Source organism: Mustelus asterias, unplaced genomic scaffold (genome assembly GCF_964213995.1).
Source record: "Mustelus asterias unplaced genomic scaffold, sMusAst1.hap1.1 HAP1_SCAFFOLD_44, whole genome shotgun sequence".
NCBI classification, from domain to species: Eukaryota; Metazoa; Chordata; class Chondrichthyes; order Carcharhiniformes; family Triakidae; genus Mustelus; species Mustelus asterias.
The window spans coordinates 77,585-94,840 of record NW_027590121.1 but is presented as its reverse complement, the minus strand read 5'-3'; the positions used below and the strand labels follow the sequence as shown (position 1 = coordinate 94,840).

The window sequence follows — 17,256 nt, the reverse complement described above, 5'->3', positions numbered from 1 at the left end:
TGTTTGAAAAGAGGTGAAGCTAAGAAGTGGAAGATGTGAATGAAGTTATTGATGATTGAGAGGAATGCATTGTAACCTCAGGGATTCCGTAGATTGAATAATTATAAACTTTGTAATCAGAACAAGCTGAGACACCAGATGGAAACGCTTTATTTGCCTCCACACATTTTTGGATATGGAGTGCTGGGGCCCACATGTGCCCGGCTAGCTCAGTCGGTAGAGCATGAGACTCATAATCTCACGGTCGAGTCCCACGTCGGGCGTTCTTATTTTAAAACTTGCCCCATTCCTGGGTAAACGCCAGCTCATCATTCCTCCGGCACTGCCACCGCTCAAACTGAGTCTTACTCCATCCCGCTTTGTTGATCTCACAGTTACTGCTTTCTGAGTTATCTTTGCTTCCCTGGCAGTCGAAGTGTTTAGTGCTTAATTCAGCGAGAAGGTTTCTTCTCATTTTGCTCGAATTTGGAACCCAGACCTGGGAGATTGTGTCAATGGAAACAACAATCCCCATTGTCATCTAATCACTCCAGCCTTACGTCCTATCACAAGGACGTTTGACTTTTCGTCCTTTCGCTCTCTATTTCCCTTTATTTTGTATTTGTTAGTAAAACATTAAATCTCTAAATTCTCCAAGTTGGTTAAAAGGTCAGCGACCCTATACATTCACTCTGTTCCTCTCTCAATAGACGCTGTTTGACCTGCTGAGTGTTGCCAACATGGTCTATTTTGAGTTGCGATTTGCAACAACTCCAGTAACAATGTTTGGTTCAATGTGGATCAGTTTTCTTCGACTGAACCTTACCTGCTCAAATAGTTGAGGGGTTGAGGTTTTGAATAGTAAGGTGTGTCACCCTGATTGACATAAAATGAAACAAAATGAGGCTTATTCATTTCAAAAGACGTTACTAAGTCAATATATATTTTGAAGGGGGTCAACCTCCGGGTGACATTCAGTCACTCATCTGTTCCAATTTCAACAGAAAGTGGGACGGAGAGAGTCTAGAGTGGTAAGTGTTACCCCATGGAACCGACAGCACTCTGACCAAAGACACTAAGCCTTTCTCCCAAAATACACACACACACACACACACACACACGCACACCCAGACTTGCTCAATAATTGCCAGTTTCCCGTCGAATAGTTGTTGTTGTGTTACACCAACCGCTCCTTTCTTTCAGAAGAGGAGTTAAAGAGCGGCAAAAATGAAAAGGACATTGAACAAAGAACAAAGAACAATACAGCACAGGAACAGGCCCTTCGGCCCTCCAAGCCCGCGCCGCTCCCCGGTCCAGGATTGAATCCTGAATCCAGGATCCCCGCCCAATTTTCCAGCCTATCTACATACCAATATCCTATCCACCGAGCTGTCCCCCACAGCTACGATGCTTTGTTCATTACAACCTATTAACTCACCCCCACCCCCCCATTCCAGACCATGTGATCTCCAGGGAGAGGCGAAAACCCAGAGTGAAAAACCCCAGGGCCAATATGGGGAAAAAAAATCTGGGAAATTCCTCTCCGACCCCCTGAGGCGATCGAAACGAGTCCAGGAGATCACAATGGCCCTGATCGGAAAATGCTTCCCAACCCTAGTCATTTCCACTTCCACGAGAAACAAGGAACAATTAGCCCGCGCCGCTCCCTGGTCCAAACTAGACCACTCTTTTGTATCCCTCCATTCCCACTCCGTTCATATAGCTGTCTAGATAAGTCTTAAACGTTCCCAGTGTGTCCGCCTCCACCACCTTGCCCGGCAACACATTCCAGGCCCCCACGACCCTCTGTGTGAAATATGTCCTTCTGATATCTGTGTTAAACCTCCCCCCCTTCACCTTGCTGCTGCAAGCGTCTGTCGCCAGAAGCTCAGCAATGTGCATTGTAAAAGAAGCTGAACTGGCTGAAAAATTCCTCTCCCCATTTCCTGCTTTGTGGGAAATTTAAACAAAAGGTTCTTCAAAAAATCAATCCCCAGCAACGGCAAAGGAGAGCAAGGATCGGCCTACATTTGAACTCGGCTGGTTGGATTCAAATGCTCACCATTAGACCAGAGAACCCAGAATACAGCAGCCAGCTGCAAATCGTCGCTCAACGCATTCGACCCACTTGCAGTTGCTGCCACATTGAATGAAAGAGGTCGCAGTCCTTGAGTGACCATTTGCAGCTCCGCGGCTGTGTTCCTGGTTCTGTAGCGTGATGTTGAGCACTCTGGTCTCTGAATGCAGTAGTCCGAGTTCAGATCTCGATGAAGCATTGCAGACATGGGGCGATAGTGCAAATTCCACACAGTCACCCGAAGCCTCACAGAACTAAACCCCCGTCCCTGGCACTGTGAGGCAGCAGTGCTAACCACTGTGCCACCGTGGCAGAAAACGGTTCCCCTACCGATACCATTCACTGAGTCATCTTCCCAAGTTAAGCAAGAGTTGGTCCGATGAGAATACTCATTCCACCGAGATTCAAACTCTCATTTTTGTATACACAGTCCAGAATGCTCACCGTTACATCACAGAACCAACAGGACGTCCGTCGAAGGCAGGAGGCATTTCACCCAGATCTCACACATCTACATTCTTGCTCAATAATAGTCAGGATGCAGTCGAAGGGTTGTTGTTCTTTGACAGCAACTGCACCTTTCTTTCGACAGAGCGTTAAAGTGCAGCGAAAAGATGAAAAAGAAAATTGTCTGCACCTGTAAGGGCTTGATTACCTCTAAAGATTCACATTCCAACCATTATCTTGCAATTGCGTCTCTGTCTGTTTATGTCGTGTTTGTGAATAAAAATACCCCAGTCCAACGCTTGCAAAGGAAATGATTTGCTGTAGATTGGGGGATTATGTCTTCTGAGCTTCGCTCCTATCAATGGTGGCAAATAACGACACGTTGTTGTCGCACTTGCTGTTGCTGTCACATTGAATGAAATAGGTCAAATTCTTCGAGGGACCATTTTGGTGGTCACTCTGTTCTGGGATCTGTGATGTGAAGCTGAGTACTCTGGACTCGGAATCCAGCGATTCGAGTTCAAATAGCGGCAGAGACTTGCGTTGCTTTGCTTAAGCCGCTGATGGGTTTGCTGTTGGCATTTTATTTAAAATTCTCAGTCAGTGCACATCTAAACACTGAGGAAACTTCAACAAATTCCACCGCACTTGCGCCCAATGCACCGAATGACTCTCTTGGCGTCATTGCTTCAGCACCAGAGGACGACTGCTCAAGAATACAAAGCGTTGAGAGGCAGGGGAGCCACAGTGGGCATGAGGTCCATCCACAGGTGTCAGTCACTCAGTTATGTCACAAGCTTAGAAAGAGTTTGAATGCGAGAGTCCAGAGTGCTAACAGTTACACCATGCAACCGACAGCACACTGACCTCAGACACTAGGCCTTTCTCTCAAATCAGAAACACACACACACACACACATGCTCAATAACTGCCAATAATTGTTATTGTATGAAACCAACTTCTCCTTTCTTTCAACTTAGGGGTTAAAGAGTAGCGAAAAGATGAAAAACAAATGCTGGTGTTGCAGGTATCTGACGCCAGGGGCTCAGCAATGTACATTGTAATAGCTGTTGAACTGGCTGACAAATTGTCCTCTCAATTCGAACTTCGTGAGAAAACTAAACGAAATGTCCTTCAGCAAATCAATCATCAGCATTGGCAAACAAAAAGAGAGGTTCCAACGAAATGTGAACTCGGGTAGCTGGATTCACAGTCCAGAGTGCTCACCATTACACCACGGAACACAGCGGGCGACAGCATCTGAAAGTGGTCGTTCAATGCCTGTACCAATTTGAACAGCAGGCAGAAATATCAGCCCCATTCCACAAGCCCGTCAATTACCCACATTTCCCTTACCTTTTCCTCCTGTCAAAATGTGTACTCTACCTTCAACTGCAATACATTTCACTGTCGCTCACCACATTATGTGGAGATGCCGGCGTTGGACTGGGGTGAACACAGTAAGACATTTCCACTCCATCTGACGAAGGAGCAGCGCTCCGAAAGCTAATGGTATTTGCTACCAAATAAACCTGTTGGACTTTAACCTGGTGTTGTTAAAACTCTTACTGTGCTCACCACATTCACAGAGCAATGTTAGCGTCGAACTGATGGAAACCTTATTGTGGTAAAAATGCTGAACAACATCAGCTTATCACAGCTCTGCCTTCGTCACACCAGTGTGAAAATGTGAACAATTTCATATCGGGACAGAAAGGAAGGATAGTGTGGCTGTGGATAATTGGGCGCTGTGTACATTCCTGTAATCAGTATCTGGGAGAATCGGGCAAATGAGATCCTGGTGGCCTCGTGGTTAGGGGTTCGGCACTTTCAGGGTTACAGACTGCCATCGATATATTAAGATTTAATATTTTTTACAAACAAACCAGCAATACTTCCTGGTCCAAAGCAGCTCTGCCAGAATCAGTGGAGTGAGATTTGCAGTTTTGTTTCCGAATTGGAAATGTCACGTGGACAACAGGTCAAGAACAAACACAGATAGTGAAGGACATTGATCGGACGCAAAGTGCTGATGATGGAAATGGTGATACAAGGCAAATCTGGGTGGTAATTGTCAGGTTGAACCGTTTCCACTGACAGAAATATCATTCATTTCTGGACAAAAACTCGGGCTAAGTGACAAGAAAGCTTCTCACTGAATTCACCAGTAAACTATTTGTCTTCGACTAATTGCAAGCAGTTTTCATTCAGAAAGCAGGAACAGTGAGATTAACAAAGCGGGATGGAGAAAGATTCAGTTTGAGCGGTGACATTGCCAGATGAATGGGGAGCTGGAGTTCACCCAGGAAAGCAGCAAAAGTTCAAATATAATGAGAAGCAGCCAATGTTGCCCTTGTCCATCATTCTTTGTGTCAGTTAATCCATCCTGTGACGCTTTCTATCACAGACCTTCCATTTAATATCTTTACTGAGTGTTTCCCGTCTTAAATCCCGCAAAAACTCAACAGCTCAATGAATGTTTCGTGAGAAACGAGAATAATTCTGAAATCTGAATCATTTTGAAATAAAACTATTTGGAAATATTTCTCCCTGGTCTTGAAGCGGGAACTTTCGCGTGTGAGTCAAACATGACAACCACTGCACGACGAGATGCGAATATGTGCACGGTGTCAAAATCGAAACGTTTCTTTCCTGTCAGTGCGTCAAAGAAATATCAGCATCCCTTATTTTACAGAAAACATTTGAGGCCGAGGTCAGAGCAAAGGTAAGGTGGCTGTAATCTCGAGATTCGGATAATGTTGACCAACGAACGGAAATGATACAGATTTCCCTCACCCTTAATGAGAAAGCTTAATGAACGTTTTTGCTTGGTTTTGAACCAGGGACTTATCACGTGTCAGGTGAACCTGATAACCACTACACTACAGAAACAGCTGATCTAGCCGATAGCAAATCGGCCTGTCTGCAATGTTCAACTGCGCTATGGTGCTGCACGTTCAAATGGTTAGACAGAGAGCCCCCCATCTCCTCCGCCCCCCTTCCGCCCCACGCCCCCGCCCTCCACCCCCCCCCCCACGCCCCCCATGTTTCAGGAAGATAGCCGTTACTTTCAATCTGATTGCTCAATTTATCTTGAACTTCAAACCTTAGAAGCGTTCGTCTGGAAAATATCTGAGGGAGCAATGATTTCTGCTCATGCATTAATGCATCATACTCATCTTGCTTCGAATAATCTCAACCAATTGTACTCAGTAATAAAAACAATTTACCGCGGATGCTGGAATCTGAAACCAAAAGAGAAAATGCTGGAAAATCTCGCAAGGTCTGGCAGCATCTGTAAGGAGAAGAAAGAGCTGACGTTTCGTGCCCAGATGACATTCGTCAAAGCTCATTTTACAATTGTACTCAGTATGTATTTCATTATCCAATATTTAATATCAGGACGTTATTTAACACATAGATCTTCTTTATGATTTGAATATCTCTGAAATTGAATATCATGAATTGCAAACATAACTGACCAACAGAAGGAAGCGAGTCTCCGGGCAATGCAGATCGCAATTTTGACCTTGAACATAGTCTGATGTTAAATAAAATCAACTACATTTAAATGGAAGAGATTGAAAAGATATCTGTTAGTTGCACTTGAGCCTTTTAATTATGGGTGTGAAACATTCAGGCGCATAAATTCTGGCCATCTTTAGGAAAGTCCAATAGATCCGCACTGAGTCTCGATTTCCTCATCTGGCTGAGTGATTTTTCCTATTACTTTGTTATGAAGAACGATTTCAAATAAAAGCTGTAGGACACGTGCGTCATTTCCTCTAGTTCGCTTGCACTATGTCTTGTGTCTGTCTTTTTGAGCGCACACTGCTTTTAGACATGTTTCAGATGGTAATTAACTATGTTAGTCTGCACCTATAAACCCATTAAATTCTGTTATAGGCTGAAAGAGATGCTAATATGTGCAGGTTGTCAAAATTGAAAATTTCCTGTCAGTGCGTCAAAAGAATCAGCATTTCATATTTTGCAGAAAACATTTGGGGCCGAGCTCAGAGCAAAGATAAGGTGGCTGTAACATCGAGATTTGGATCATGTCCAGCAACGATCTGAAATCATACAGACTTCCCTCACCCGACATGGGAAAGCTGATGAATGTTCTGCCCGGTTCTGAAGCGGTGATCTTTCACGTGTTCGGCCAATGTGATAACCACTACACTATAGAAACAAGAGAATGCGCCACGCCGCCAATTGGCCTGACTACAATGTTGAACTACATTGTGTTGCTGCAGGTTCTCATGGTCACATTGAGGGTCCATGTCACTTAATAGAAGAACAAATCCGATTTTTCAACCTGATGTCTCAACTTATCTTGAACTTCGTCTGGCAAATGTCTCAGGCGGCAACGAATTCCGCTCAATCATTAATACATCATTCTCATCTCCCGTCAAATAATTTCAAACAGTTATATCAAATATTTGTAGTTATTCAATATTTAATTTCAGTACGTTTATTTAACACAGATGTCCTCATTCTGAATTGGATACCTCTGAAATATACAACATTTTCTTGCAAACATGACTGACCAACAAAATAAATAGAGTCACTGCGTAATGCACATGCCATGGTGCTTATTTGAGATTGACAACATTCATCCTTTAAAATATACTTGAATCCCCGCTATTCTGTTTGTGAAGTATTCTGGCGCCTAAATCACGTTCATCTATCGGAAGTCCAGGAGGTCCGCACTGAATCTCGATTTCCACATGGGTCTGAGTGGTTTTAGCTATTTCTTTATTGTGAAGAGCAATTTTAAAAACGTGCTTCTGCGAAATGCGCGCCATTTACTCCAATTCAGTTCCAATTTCAATTGTGTCTCTCTTTATGAGCACACAATACAATTTGATATGTTTCAGATGTTGATTAACTATGTTAGTCTGCACCAAAAACCCATTGAATTCATTTGTGGACTGCACGAGTTGCGAATATATGAACAAACAATAGAGTTCTTCATTCCCTGCGTCCTAAAATGCATCAGTTCCGATTTTCGTAAATGCATTTGAGGCCGACGTCAAAGCCCATATAACATGACCATATAAGATTATATCGGATTCGCATGACGTTGAGCAACGAACCTACATCGTGCAGACTCCGCTCACGCTTAACGCGAACGATCCAACAGCATTTCTACCCGTTTCGAACTGGGGATTTGTCGTGTGTGAGGCGACCGTGATAACCACTACACTACAGGAACAGCTGACAGTGCTCACTTATCGTTTCACTTGTATCTGTCTTTTTGAGCACACACTACGATTAGGTATGTTTCAGATGGTGATTAACTCTGTTAGTCTGCACCTATTAACCCATTAAATTCTGTTGTAGACTGAACGAAATGCTAATATGCGCATGTTGTCAAAATAGAAACGTTTCTTTCCTGTCAGTGCGTCAAAATATTCAGCATTTATTTTACAGGAAGCATTTGAGGCCGACGTCAAGCAAAGATAACATGAATCGAGACTCGGATAATGTTCAGCAACAAACTGAATTAATTCAGATTTCTCTCACCCGACATGAAACATCTTAATGTTTTCTTCTGCCCGGTTTCGGACCCGGGTCCTTTACAAGCACTGCACTACAGAAACAAATGACAGCACATCGCCCCCAATCGGCCTGACTACAATGCTCAACTGCACTGTGTTCGTGCTGGTCGGCATGGTTAGATTCAGAACCCCCCATGCCACTTAATACAAGAAAACACTCGTTACTTTCAACCTGATGTATCAACTCATCTTGTAATTCCAAATTAAAAAGCGTTCCTCCAGTAAATGCCCAAGGGAACTCAATGAGTTAAAGCTCAATTGTTTTAGCTCAAAGTTCAGAAAATGTTGAGTAATATCCGGCCCCAATGGTGAGAGGTTCATTCCTATCCAGCAGGAGACACCCAATCAGCTCACAGCTCCTTTATCCTATATTTCACCCAATCAGCTCCGAGTGTCTTCATTCTTCAATTCATGACGTCAGAGAGAGGAGCAGGAACAATTTGAATCTATTCTCAGAACAATGAGCTGAACAGAAGAACATCAGAGAATAGGGAAGAGGTGTTGCAATGAACCATTTGCTCCTTCATTAGGGCCTGTTCCGTGATTCAGTAAAATCATTGTTGATCTCCCTCACAGTAAGAAGTCTCGCAACACTAGGTTCAAGTCCAATCAGTTTACGTGGTCGCACGAGCTTTCGGAGTACTGCTCCTTCATCAGGTGAGTGGAGAGTTGGGTTTAGAAACAGGGCATAGAAAGACACAGACTCAATTGCAAGATAATGGTTGGAATGCGTGTCTTAACAGCGAATCAAGTCTTTACAGGTACAGACAATGCGAGTGGAGAGGGGGACAATGACAGGTTAAAGCGGTGTGAATTGGCTCACGCCAGGCCAGTTGGTAGGATATTGCAAGACCAGGTCAAATGGTGGGGGTTACAAGTCGTGTGACATGACCGCAAGGTCCCGGTTGAGGCCGTTCTCATGTATGGAATTTGGCTATCAGTTTCTGCTCAGCGATTCTGCGTTGTCGTGCGTCTTGAAGGCCGCCTTGGAGACCGCTTACCCGAAGATCGGTGGTTGAATGCCCTTGACTGCTTCAGTGTTCCCCGACAGGAAGGGAATATTCTTACCGGGTGATTGTCGAGCGGTGTCCATTCATCTGTTGTCGTAGCGTCTGCATGGTCTCGGCGATGTACCATGCTTCGGGATATCCTTTCCTGCAGCGTTTGAGGTAGACAACGTTGGCCGAGTTGTATGTGTATGGATCGTCTAGCTGGTGGATTCTGTTCTCACGTGTGATGGTGGCATCCGGGTCGATGATCCAACACATCTTACAGAGGTTGCCCTGGCAGGGTTGTGTGGTGTCGTGGTCGCTGTTCTCTTGAAGGCTGGGTAGTTTTCTGTGAACAATGGTCTGTTCAAGGTTGCTCTGTTTTTTGAAGGCAAGTAGTGGGGGCGTGGAGATGGCCTTCGCGTGATATTCGTCTTCATCGATTGTACGCTGAAGGCTCCGAAGAAGATGTCATAGCTTCTCCACTCCTAAGATGTCTTGGCTTCTGCCCTCTGGGGACGTACTGGAGGAGGAAGGGCACTCTGACGGCCGTGTCCCCTACTTGTCTTCTGAGGAGGTCGGTGCGTGTTTTTGCTGTGGCGTGTCATAGAAATCATAGAAACCCTACAGTGCGGAAGGAGGCCATTCGGCCCATCCAGTCTGCACCGACCACAATCCCACCCAGGCCCTACCCCCACATATTTACCCGCTAATCTCTCTAACCTACACATCCCAGGACTCTAAGGGGCAATTTTTTTTTTTGTCGGAACTGTCGATCGATTAGTCAAGCGCAATATCCTGTTCTCGCAAGGGCGTCTGTCAAAAACGACACCGCTCAGATTCCGACGTTCAACCTGAGCTGTTGGACTTCAGCTCCAAGGACAAAAACTTGCATCAACTCTGGCAGCGGTGGGATTCGAACCCACGCCTCGAGAGAGACTGGAGCCTAAATCCAGCGCCTTAGACCGCTCGGCCACGCTACCACACAAGAAAGTGCCCTTATCATGTCGTTCCATTGCATTAATACTGAAATATATCAAAACCTGTGGAGTTGGGATGGGCCATGACGAAATCGTAACCGAATCAGATGATCCTGAAATGCGCAGCAAACAAAAATCATCTCCAGTCAGAAACACAATGAGCTGCAGTGAAGGGCCGGCTCCATTTAAACTGTCCTTAACCTCGTCTAGCTCCCAGAAAGGACAATATGGCTTCCTGTTGAATTTGCTCAGGGTCTTCACTTGAGAAAGGACAGGACACAAGGCGAGACTGGGATTTGTGCGTTCTGCCGGGAAATAGCTGATATTTGTTCTCACGGCTTGGAGGAGAGCAATAAATCTTCATTTCCTGACCTGCAATCAAAACAGCAGTGAAAGTTTCAAATTCTAACCATCAGACCAACAGGTTGCAGCGTGTTTTGCTATTTGCTTTGCCCACGATCCTTTTGTTATTTTAATTTCCACGCCAGACCACTTGCACCACGAACTTCTCCTGCAAAATGGCACCTTCCGTTTCAACACCAGAGAAGTGTTCAGCCAATTACAGGAATAATTCTACGACAGTTATCGCGTCCGCCTCCCACGGTATGAAACTGGGCAGATTTTTTTTTCCAAATCATTTTCATTGCAGACTGAGGGAAAAGTTATTTTATTCATATATTTGCACATTTTAATTAGTCTGATGGGTTTCCCCTGCATTTTCTAATTGCTAAGTCAGGGGCCACTCAATAAAAAGGACAGAAGGTGAGGTTCGGCACAGAAAACAAAGGAGGATGTATTATTTGACACAAGGAATGATAGACAAGGCAACATTGAGCTGGTGATGGTGGAACTCGGGTATTCCAATGGTGCAAAGTCATCGTTTTCACGACCATGGACTCGATGGCAGGTGGCAAATGTGGTAAGAAGCAGAGTATTGTTTTTCAAAAATGAGGAACCTGTCTATTGTGTGACGGAAGAGAAGGAAGAGAATGGCTAAAATGACGATGATCCGCTGATTGGGAAAGTCACTGTCAGCTTCCCTGCTGGACCAGTGGTTTGGATTTGGCACTTTCTTCACTATGGACTGGATTCAATCCCCAGCCAGAGAGTAATTCGTTTGTGTTGCTGTGTGAACTCACACCATGAAAAGGAAACCTTCATTGAATGAAACCAGATCTGGCAGCGTCTGTGGAGTGAGAAACAAAGCTAATCTTGCATCTGGATCTTTCATCAGAGCTGGAAAAGTCAGAAATGTAACAGATGGAAAACAAGTGTTTGGCTATGATTCCAAAATATTGTGAGGGGCTTAAGGGGCGAAATATTCCATCCAAAATCCCAATTATATTCTAATCCGTTGCAGATATCACTCTGCGCAACAGTTAGCACGTGGCTTCGACTGGCAGTGGGGCCGAATGGTTTTAGTTGCTAAATCAAATCTTCAATATCTCAAAAGTTGTGGGTTTAAATGCCACCACTGCCAAAATGTGCAGCTTGTTTGTCTGTTCGGCGTGTGGCATTTTGTAAGGAAGAAAAAAGAGGGATGAAAGGTGCAGCGTGACCTCCTGGGACCGAATGTTCCCTTTTGTTGCTGTCACTATTCAATGATTTAATATGAGTAACACTAACACATTGACACCGGTTGCAGTGGTGGCCAAGCGGCTCAGGCGGTGGATTTGAAATTGCTGTTTTCTCACGAAGATTTGATCCTCACCCACTGCGCTGCTCCGCATTCATTCCTTTAGGTGACAGCAGGATTAATTATTCGTTCAATGGAATCAAAATCTTTCAAATATTCCCATCTGTTTTTCCTGTTTCACTTCCACGTTCCTTCATTTCTGTTCATCAGCGAGAATTCACCAAAACCCCAGCCAGAAATGGAACAAAACTGAACCCAGTTAGTGACATGTGTTTGTGTCTCGTCACCCCTCTGTGACTCTCGGTGTCGGTGTGTGTTCCTCTGTGCATCAATGTGATTCATTTCCCAGAAGGGATGAACACATCTTTTACCATCACAAACTGCGTTCACTTCTTCATATACCTCAATGGCAAATGGTACAGAGAATAACAACATGTTTGAAAGTTGCGAGAAAGATTGACTGATACAGGATTTTTTTGACTGGCTATTGCTCATTGACTCAGTGGCCGTGTGTTACACAGCAGAGGATGATTGAAATTTTCACTGATCAACATTTAAACAGACAGTGGATTCACTCGGTGTGATGGTGCGTTCCAGTTCTATATCTGCAACTACAGCATCAATTTCTCTCAGTTACTGTGAATCCCATATTTCTAATAGGTTGGAAATATACAACAGCATGACCTAATGTATCTCGTTTTATTTGAAATGAATATTCATCGATCGATTTGTATGACAATTTAGCGAATATTAGCAAGACTGGCAAAGTTTGGACAATATTTCCCTATTGCAGAAGGATACAAAGAATATCTATGTCGGAATATAAGTAGAAACAGAAATAGAGGGAGTCTATTTGGCTCGGGGTGCTCTCAAACCTCCAAACTTTCAGTTGGCAGCTCACTTTCCTGAACAATTTTCCAACATAAATCCTGCAGCAGTTTAAATTCAAGGCTGCCTGGATCCAATTCAATTCGCAGTCTGGACCTTGTGCTAGTTGTTATAACTCACACTTGGCTACTGGTTTGAAAAGAGTCATATTGAATTCGGAAACTTAACTCTCTGTTTTGCTCGACATTTGTTGCAAGCCCTCCTGAGAACTTCCAGTCCTTTCTGTTTTTATTCTAACATGAATCATAGGAGGAGGAGCAGACCACTCGGTCCATCGAGATTTCCACCATTCAATACCATCATGGCTGATGTTGGGCTGCAACTTTGTTTTTCCACCAGCTCCCCATATCGCTAAATTCTTCAAGAGATCAGAACCATGTTTATCCCAACGTTAAATGTGCTCGATGAGGGGGCATACATAACTGTCAGGTACAGAGAATGCCAAAGATTCTCGCCCTTTGAGTGAAGTAATTGCTCCTTATCTTCGCACTAAATGAGCAGCCCCTTATCTGTGCCGCAGTGGGTTAGATTCCCGACCAGCAGAAAAAACAATATCTCAGTCTCCATCCTGTCAAACCTAATCAGAACTGTGTAGGTTTAAATAGATCGCCTCTTATTCTTCTATACTCCAGAGAATTTCATCACAGGACAACTCCCTCACCCCAGGGAGCAATCTGGTGAAACTTCTCTTTACCGCTTCCAATGCAAGCATATCCCTTTTTAAATGTGACTATCACATCTGCACAGAATATTCAACCTGGTCTCAACAAAACCCAATGCAACAGCAGAAACACCTTGTTATTCTTGAACTCCAGTCTGCCGGCAAGAAAGACCAAAATGTAATTTCCCTTCCAATTATCTGCTTCACCTTCATGCATTCCGAGGACAACGCATCTATTCTATTCTTAATATCAATATTTACATTTTTTAGCTCGTCAAGTATGTTCTGCTCTTTCTATTTTTTCACGAATGAGAATATGTTTTTGTTTTCCAAAGTTGCACCCAATCTGCCCCTCGACCCATAAAAGCACTCTGTTTTGCCTCCCATTCGATCTGCCTTTTCCCGACAGCTCATATTAGCAAAGTTTTGTCGGCAGGCTCCAGTGAGAATTGAACTCGCGACTCCTGGTTTATAAGACCAGTGCTCCAAGCACTGAGCTATGGAGCCAAATGCTGCAAAGTGCTTGCGGTACGGGTAGCATTATCAATGGATTAAGGAACAGGATGGGGTTTGAGGTTGGAGATTTTTGATGAATGTGGAAATGTCTGAGGTGGAGAGCAGGAGGTTAAAAGACGGAACTTGAAAGTGACATGATTTGACATGTGTGCTGTGTGTGTATCTGACATGTATGTTGTGCGTGCCATGTGAATCTTCTTCAGAGTTTATCGTTAGTGTTACATCTCTGACTTTTCCAACTGAGATGCAAGTTCATCCGGCTGAAAGATTTAGATGTTGCTCCCTTCACAGACGCTCTGAGGCGTGTTTTCATTAAATGAAGAATTGAACAAAAAGTTATTCACTCCGTGACTGGGAATCTAAACCGCGTCACGGCGCTGATCCTGATCACTGGACCCTCAGTGACGCTGATGTGAGAGATTTGCAATGAGTTGATCATCTCCGTATTCATTGCTTTATTTTGAATAACTTTCAATAAAAATAAGTCACAATGAGGAATGACGGGAAGCGGACATGACAAGATTTGAGCCTCAGTTAGAAAGTCCCAATCTATCCCCTGGGCCGGGACTGCAGACTCAATGTTTGCGATCTGTTGTTTATATCAGCAGACAACCATTCAGCCTGTGTTCCCGTTTGTATTCTCTATCGGAGCAACTCCACTCCGCCCAGTTTTGACAAAGGGTGATCTGGACTCGGAACGTTAGCTCTCTTCTCTTCTTACAGATGCTGCCAGACTTGCTGAGATTTTCCAGCATTTTCCCTTTTTGTTTCCAATTCCAGCATCCACACTAACTTGCTCCACTCCTTCCACACAGCCCGAAGACTTGCTGGAAAGGTGCATTGGCCATGCTAAATTCTCCCTCAGTGTCCACGAACAGGCGCCGGAGTGAAGCGACTAGGGGATTTTGACAGTATCTTCATGCACTGTTAATGTAAGTCTACTTGTGGCAATAAAAAAATAAACTACTAAACTTTAAATGCAGCAGCAGTGTGGATGAAAATGAAACAATTATAGAACATTACAGCACAGGAAGAGGTTACTCGTCCTGGCATGCTGCTTTTAAACAGCAATTGTGATTAGTTGATCAGGAATGAGAAAGAGACAATATTTTCATCACAAATTCTATTTTCACAATTTGTCCCCAGTCATTGAGCCTGGGCCCTGGCGGTGAAAGCCTTCACTCTGAAAAACTAGACCACCCGGCCTCCAGCATCACCTGCTCAATATTGCTTTGTCCAGCATTCCTTTGTCCGTTGATCCATCCTACCTTGCTCTCTGCTACAGACCTTCACTTTTGTTGTTTTTACCGAGTGACTCCTGACTTCGCAATCAGAAAATGCTGGAAATACTCAGTATATCAGTTAACATTTAGCAAAAACATAAATTATGAAACTTTTCCCTCACTCTGTATTGAATGGCATTTGGAAATATTGCTGTCTGGTTTTGGGGATGTGGGGATGGCCTTGGCGAGATGTTCGTATTCATCAATGACATGTTAAAGGCTCCGAAGAAGATGTTGTAGCTCCTCCACTCCGCGGAAGTACAGGACGACGAAGGGCACTCTGTCGGCCGTGTCCCGTGTTTGTCTTCTGAGGAGATAGGTGTGGTTTTTCGCTGTGGCGCGTCGGAACTGTCGATCGATGAGTCGAGAGCCACATCCTGTTCTTACGAAGGCGTCTGTCAAAAACACACTGCACACACTCCTGCATTCAATGTGAGCTGTTGGACTTCAACTGTAAGGACAAAAATTGAAATCAATTCTGGTAGCTGTGGGATTCGACGCCACGGCCCCGAAGAGATTAGAACCCAAATGCAGCGCCTTAGACCGCTCGGCCACACTACCACGAGGCAGACGTAGCAATCATGTCCTTTTCTTGTATTGATACTGAAATATTCCAGAATCCGTGGAGATGGGCCAGCAGGAAATCTTCACCGAATCAGATGATCCTGAACTCTGTAACAAACAACGATCATCTCCAGTTAGAAACGCAATGAACTGCAGTGAAGCGCTGGCACCATTTAAATTGTCCTTAACTTTGTCTGGTTCCCAGAAAGGACACCATGACTTGCTGTTGAATTTGTTCAGGGTATTCACTTCAGAAATAATAGGATACAAGGCGAGACTGGGATTTCTGTGTTCTCCCGGGAAATAACTGTTTTCGTGGTTGGAGGAGAGCAATAAATCTTCATTTCCTGCCCTGCAATCAACACAGCAGCGAAAGTGTCAAACTCTAACCGCCAGAGCAGCAGATTACAGCGTGTTTTACAATTGCTTTTTTCATGACCTTTTTGTTATTTTAATTTTCACACCAGACCGCTTTCACCACAAACTTATCCTGCAAAATGGCCCCTTCTGGATCTAACACCAGTGATGTGTTCAACCAATGACAGCAAACATTCCACTGCAGTTATCACGTCCGCCTCCCATGGCTGGAAACTGGGCAGAAATATTTCCAAATCCTTTTCATTGCCGACTAAGGGAAGAGTTATATTATTCATATATTTGTTAAATCTCAACTAGTCTGCTGAGTTTTCTCTGCATTTTCAGATTGTAAATCGGGGTCACTTCTTAAAAATGGCAGAAGATATGGTTCGTCACAGACTACAAGGGAGGATGGATTATCTGACGCAAGGAATGATGGAAAAGGCAACACTGAGCTGGTGATGGCGGAGCCCGGGTGGTCCAATGGTTCAGAGACATTGTTTTCAGGACAATGGGCTCGCTGGCATGTGACAAATCTGGAATTAAACGGAGATTTTTAAAAAATGAGGAACATGTCTTTCGGGTGGCGGACCTGAAGGAAGACAATGGCTAAAATGACGATGGTCAGCTGATTAGAAAAATCACTGTCACTGTCACGGGGCAGAAACATTATCAAAACTCACTGCTCCGATGTTTCCGAAATCAAGTTATTGTTGAATGTGAACGGAACTGGGTATCAATCAAAATATTGAATATTTACTCTTCACCATTTCTAAGAAAACACACAGAGCAAAATATCCAGTGCTTTCTGCTGGCAGGGGGTTTGGACAGTGGGGGCTGGAATATTGCTGATTTTCCCATGCCGCAATTTATGTAATAAACAAAAAAACATGAGCTGAGGATGGACTCAGAAGTGGAGTAAGTATGGCAGAAAATTACAGGCTGTTCTTTCAGCATCGTTAACTCAAATGAGCCCACGGACACCGACTCCTCGGCACTCGTTCCTGAAACGAAATGCAAAACGGATCAAAATCTGTTGCCGTATTTAACAAATGAGATGTAGAATAACTGCCACAGAGACTTACCCAGCAACACGACTGTTATTGTAAATCCGGGACAATCCGTGGTGTATTGTGTGGTAGTGAGCTGCCTTCTTGAAGCGTTGCGGTCCCGAGGTGCAGGTACACCGACTGTGCTGTTAGTGAGGGAGTCCAGGGTGTTGACTCATTGACCGTGAAGGAACAGCGATATATTTCAAAGTAAGGATGTGGAATAATTGGAAGGGAACCGCTAGATTGAGGTGTTCCCATGTGAAAGC

At 44.2% G+C, this 17,256-nt stretch overlaps 1 non-coding gene across 1 annotated transcript; it reads right to left on the bottom strand.

Annotated features, from left to right (window-relative positions):
- Positions 1-9,954: 9,954 nt before the first annotated feature.
- trnal-uag (transfer RNA leucine (anticodon UAG)) lies at positions 9,955-10,036 on the bottom strand. The gene has a single exon. It is a non-coding gene; the product is annotated as a tRNA-Leu (tRNA).
- Positions 10,037-17,256: the final 7,220 nt, after the last annotated feature.